At 32.5% G+C, this 6,062-nt stretch overlaps 1 long non-coding RNA gene across 1 annotated transcript in view; it reads right to left on the bottom strand.

Moving 5' to 3' along the window:
- The window catches only part of LOC141459321 (uncharacterized), a 97,783-nt gene that overhangs the window by 2,988 nt on the left and 88,733 nt on the right, over positions 1 to 6,062 (bottom strand). The gene's annotated exons all lie outside the window — the stretch shown is intronic.

The following is a 6,062-nucleotide window of genomic DNA, read 5'->3' as shown; positions in this document are numbered from 1 at the left end:
TGGCAGAACCTAAGCAGGCAGTCTATTTCCAGGCCCTGCGACGCATGTGTTTAATAATAATAATAATAATAATAATAGTGTTTTATTGAACAAAAATAACATATTTACATTACGAACAGACGCATGTGTTTATTCAATCTACAATGGCCAGGGAAAAGGTCTACTATAATCATTCTTATAACCACCCGGCTTTGCTGAAATAAGTTAGATAACTTTTAATAAACTTTTTCTCCAGCTTCTGGTCAGAGGTTTCGAGGGACTTAAATTGGAGATCTCCCACTTACTGGTCCAAGTACATCAAACGCATACTCCACTGAGGGCAGAGTATCTTTCAGAACATTATGAATCCACCGAAGAGGGGACTCTAAGCTCAGTGGATAAGGGAAGTATGACGTTATTGTATGGAAAAGGAGGAAAAAGACAATAGAGAAACGTTTTGGCGATGAAAAAAGATAGTATCAGGCAAGTGCAGAACGAAGTAAAAAAATGGTTAAAAAAACTAGTTTTCTTCTGGCTTCTACCTATTGTTGCTCCTACTGCAGCTCCTCTTTCCTGATCCTGGCCACCTACTGAAGCTGTCTCTCTTAGCTTGCAATCTTGATGCGCGCTACTTGCTGTATTTTTTCATATTTTTAACTGACTATAAGATCTTCAAGCATTGGCCTGAAGAGATAAAAAAAAAAGAGAAAGGTCGATATATCTAATCGGTGTGTCAGTTGCGGACGCCAGCAATCTGGCGCGTTCTGAGACAAGTCGGACGTACAGGCCGTTCTGAAGTCTGCGTTTATTATATCTTTGTATTTAAGTTAGCTTTTTTGTCACGCTATTTGATTCGTGAAATTCAACATGTTGGCCTTATTTTTGGTTTTTAAAAGTGAATTTTCAAATTTATTAATATTTTTTTAAATTTATGACTCTGAAGTACGCCAACATCAACTGGAATATATCTCTCGTTCAATTTTTTGAAATGTGGGATATTTTGAACAATTGAAGAAATTTTAAGAAAAAGAACACTGCTTTATTGAGAAATTAACACATAATACTCCAAATTTGTATACCATCAAAAAGATGCATTTCAATGCCAACAAATAAAGTTAATGGAATTGAAAAATTTGTTTACATTTTGAAATATTATTTAGAAAATTACTAGCATATATTTGAGACCACTGCCAAACTTCCTGCAAAAACAAATTACAGATGGAATTCAGATTGTAAATAATTCCATTGATTATTATAATAATGAATTAATGGGTAGCTACAGATTTTTAATAAAGTTGCACAAGAAATAACAGGTACATCTAACAGGCTTATTTAGCATCGGACAGAAGAAATTTAACTGAAAAGAAAATTGAAGTTGTAACAGTCAGGTAATGAAGTAGAGAATGTGGCAACCAAGAAAAAAAAGTCCGAATGAAGAACAGAAGGCGACATGTGAAAAATGAATAGAAATGGAATGCACAGATGGATAAAAATGTGCAGCAATGAACGAATCAAGAACAATAGTTAGAAGAAAATCAAAATTTTAAATGTAGTGGGAAACAAATTGCTGATGAAATGGAAATAAATGGTTGTTGAAATTAAAAGTGATAATAAAAACAGAATACAGCAGACTACCGTACAGAATACATAATTCATACAGAACAGTTAAATAATTTTACTAGGAGAGAGAAAAATGAAAGAAGCCAAGAAGCAGAAATGAAAACCAAAAGAGACCATAATAAAAAGGAAATAGAGAAAACCTTTGAGAGAATATTCGAATTTATTAGCTAAATCAGCTATTAAGCTACGTCATATGCAAAAGCCATTGTTAGAACTATTCCAGCCTCTGATTCCCGAATTGGTGAGTGTTTCAACAGACTATCTTACAATGAATGAATGAACACAATGTTACAATGAAAGCAAATCATTGCGTTGTTTGTGGTAAATAAAATGGGTTTGGAAGATGAATTTGTGTTCCTGACAAACTCTTGCACTTCTCGAAAAAGCTTTTAATTATAAAGGAATCAGAAAACCTACACAGAGATGACACAACTCTTAAATCAAACAAAACGCCTATGACTCCCGTTATAAATTTAATTTTTTTGAACTTTAAGCATGAAGTGTTTGTAACTACCGTACAAAATAACTCAATATTTTTAGCCAAAAACTTGTAAAAAAATCACATTGAGTCCAAGATTTGAGGACTTACACTAAATACTTGCTCACATTTTTAGAAAAGAAAAATTTAAATAGCCACTGCTCATTTAAATTGAGAATTTCATACCTATTCTTCAGTTTTGTATTTTCCATTATAGTAGGGTAAATAATCCAGGACTAGCCTCCATTCTGTAGCGTAGCAAACTAGAGCAGTTGCAGAAAAACCGAATATGGTTAAATTTGGCACCCTACTCAAAGAAAAAGATTATACTTCAAAAAACATTGCATTAATTTATAGATAAGTAATAGAATAGAACAAAAAAGTAATTACCATTTAGAAGCTATTTCTATGTGCCTTTTTCCTAATCCAGATAATTTCATTTTGATTGATGCCCTGAAAATTTTTTAAAGTCCCTGAGCCAGCTGCTGCTATAACCTACTAACACTGACCTGGAACCTTCAGAAAGGTTTCACTAATTACAAAATTTTTACGAAATTAAAGAATGAAATATAATGATTTATCAACTGGTCGAAAAGGAAAATATCGAAAAAAAATCAATTTTTATCTATACATGTTTAAATTATAAGCTAAAAGTTTTCCTTGAGGAGGGGCTCACGGCTAAACGAAAATGCATAGCCCCCACAAAAATTAAAGCTAAAATAGAAACAGCATAGGTAAAACTCAAGTAGCAAGAGTATGACATATTCAGAATAGACAGAGAAGTTATTTGAAGGTTTATCGTAAAACGTGTACTTGAAATTGGATATTTGATACTTTAGGAGGGAAGTTTGCACCGCGTAGGCCCCTTCTAAAATTATTACTGATAATCACTCTGTAAATCTTAGTCCAATTTTGCTAAAATTTGGCAGAAATAAATGTTTAGAGCTTCCCTTCCTGACATTCAACTGCCATCCTGTCCTACTCCTATTAAAGGGAAATATTGCAATCGTGAACCAATGTTCATTAATAAAGCGCTAATTGATAAGAATGTAGATATGCTTCTGGGGGTTAATTTCTCTTATAACTTTTAAGAGGAACTATTATAATCATAATTTATCTTACCGCTCTTGCAGCAAATTACTGTATTCACATCCAATCTTTTACCTCTGTCTCCATCTTCTTCTTACCAAATAGGTACCACTCTCCTATAATTTTTATGAGTTTTATTATATTCTACATCTTCTTCTATTGCATCCCTAATGATCATATTTCTCACGATTGTAAAGATAGTGGTATTCTATTATTGTGCCAAAATACGTAGAAATCTAGATATTACGATTCAAAGTTTAGGTAATATGAAAGATTAGTATGGTTGTGTTTACATTTTTTAAAAATTGTTCTGAATTTTTTAGCGTCATATTTTTCCTCAAAGTTTATTAGTGTTTTTTTAAAAAAAACCTGTGCATCAATAGTTTGATACCGCTTATTACAATCAATCTAAGTTAAGTTAAGTGCTCGTCTCTTCACTCTTCTTCGAAAAGAAATATTTCTTCGATGAAAATGACAAGATTAGTATGTAATAAATTCTGAAAAATATTCATGAAAATTTTAATGTGTTTTTGATGTCTTTTGTAAAGATTCATGAAAACACTGTTCCAATCCTTAGTTAAAGTATTAGAAATTCCCAATATAAGTCAGAGAAATCAGGTTAGAAAGTGGGGAATAAATTAGATACAATTTTAAATAAAACCCATCTAAAACCATCATGGCTGAAATTACGACCTAAAATATTAATGAAATGTTTGGTACTAGCTGCTTTGTACCTTTTGGCGTTTAATCAACCCTTAAACTGAACTTTTTAATCTGTAAGTTTTTGTTAAGGAGATATTGTGGCTCACATTTCTATTATCTGTAGCATATCTAGAATGTACATATCTGGTTGCTCGAATTTGGAAAAATAAATTTAAAAACTAAGGAAAAAGTGGGAAATATTAGATTGAATGACTATCAAATTAGAAAAAAGAAGAAGAAAATAAATTTATTATTCTGGGACTATTGTCATATAATACACTTAGAGGCCCTGTTGGTTTGGCCTAACTTATAAATATTAATAAATAAAAATAAGTATTTACAAAAAAGAAAAACTAAAATTAATAAAATAAAAGAATACAATTATAGTTTCTTTTGGTTAGAAAGGAAATAATTGAACACAAGGGGTTTAAAGATGGAATGGGTAGGAGCATGAAGGACAGATGAAGATAAGGAGTTCCAAAAAGAGGTAGCGCGTATTAGGAAGGATTTGTCGAAGGATGAAGTACGGTGTGAGGGAATATAGAGATCGGAGGAACGAGATCTAGTATTACGGGAATGGATTGAGGATTTGAACTTAAGGAGTTGTAAAATATAAGATGGCCTTTCAGATTGGATAACTTAGGAAAGGAATGAAGCCAAAAAATACTGGTGGCGGTCGACAGGAAAAAGCCACTTCAACACATCGTAGCAGTGCGAAATGCGAGAGTCTCTGGAAATGCTGAAAATAAATCTTATGAAGTAGTTCATGAGGCGCTTGAGCTTAGCTTCAATATCACCAGAAAGACCGCCATGCACTAAGCAACCATAGTGGAAATGGGGGGAAATAAGAGTGGAGTTGCCGGGTCTTAACTGGAAACAGGTGACGGGAACTGTTAAACTGCTTTAGGATGTGGATGGAGCGGCGAGAGATTTGGGAAACACGGTTTATCCAGGAGAGGTTTTGGTCAAAAGTGAATTAGTGTATTTTGGTTTTTTTCCACAATATTGATAACTGAGTTATAATATAAATATTAGGCCGCTCAAATTTGTAAGAACGAATGTAAAAACGAAATAGAAAGTAGGACATATTAGGTGGAATAAACCGGAAATTAGGTCCCTTATTTCCTTTCTTCGGAAGTCCTTAATAAGTTCTTACTTCTGATATATTGCAAAGAAGGACGAGCAAATTAGTATTTTGTCTGTCAACGCTCATATCTACAGTAGAGATATTATGCGAAAGCTCCCTTGGGTTTGATGTCTCAAACGGAAACGAGTCAGAGATAGAGAAATCTGCGTGCTGCAACGGATAAAACTAACGATATTTATCCATCTATGGGCCAAAAACTGTGATACATGCAGGACTCTGCACAGCATACCACCTAGACTGACTTCCTATATTTTATATATTATGGCTCCAATAAGAGCCATAACATAGCCTTCCGATAATAATCGGAAGTCCGAAGTCTCCTTTACCAAACTAGGCTAAACACTTTTAAAGATTAAAGACCTTGCGCTATCTGTTGGAAGAATTCGGTACTACACTTTATAAAGCCATAATTAAAACTGTCCGGTAGGACAGTTGTATAAGGGTTGATCGTCAAAAAGTGCACGAAAAAGCGTAACGTTGAAAAACACCCAACTTTGACAATTTTTTTCTCTTTTTTCTTTAAAATCCTTAACAAAAACTTACAGTTTAAAAAGTTAAGTATAAGGGTTGATTAAACGCCAAAAGGTACACAAATCAGCAAGTACCCAACATTTCATTAATACTTCATTGATATTATTTAAGTAATTTTACCGCATTAATTTTCATTAATATTTTTTAAGAATTTATTAGATGTCACATACCCTTATGCTGGCCATTTTCATCTACAAAATATTTGTTCAAGTAGCACACCATTTAACTTAGATTGACTGTAATATCTATTTATCTATAATAATCAAACTATTAATCACTGGTGAAAAAGAAAACGTTATAAAAAATAAAAAAATATGAGGCTAAAAAATTCATAAACTTTTTTAAAAATTGCTTACACCAACTTACATCAATGATTTTATTTATTTTTATTTTTAAATAAAAATCGTCGGTTTAAGTTCATTCTTCGATAAAGTAATTGTTATTTTATGAAGTAGTCAATCTGGCTTTATCGTAAATAATATAGTTTTCTTCAATTACATTCTCCATCTAGGTGTT

Source organism: Rhodnius prolixus, unplaced genomic scaffold (genome assembly GCF_049639745.1).
Source record: "Rhodnius prolixus isolate KJV_2025 unplaced genomic scaffold, Rpr scaffold_11, whole genome shotgun sequence".
NCBI lineage: Eukaryota > Metazoa > Arthropoda > Insecta > Hemiptera > Reduviidae > Rhodnius > Rhodnius prolixus.
The sequence above is the reverse complement of the archived record's forward strand: the minus strand, read 5'-3'. Positions and strand labels throughout refer to the sequence as shown.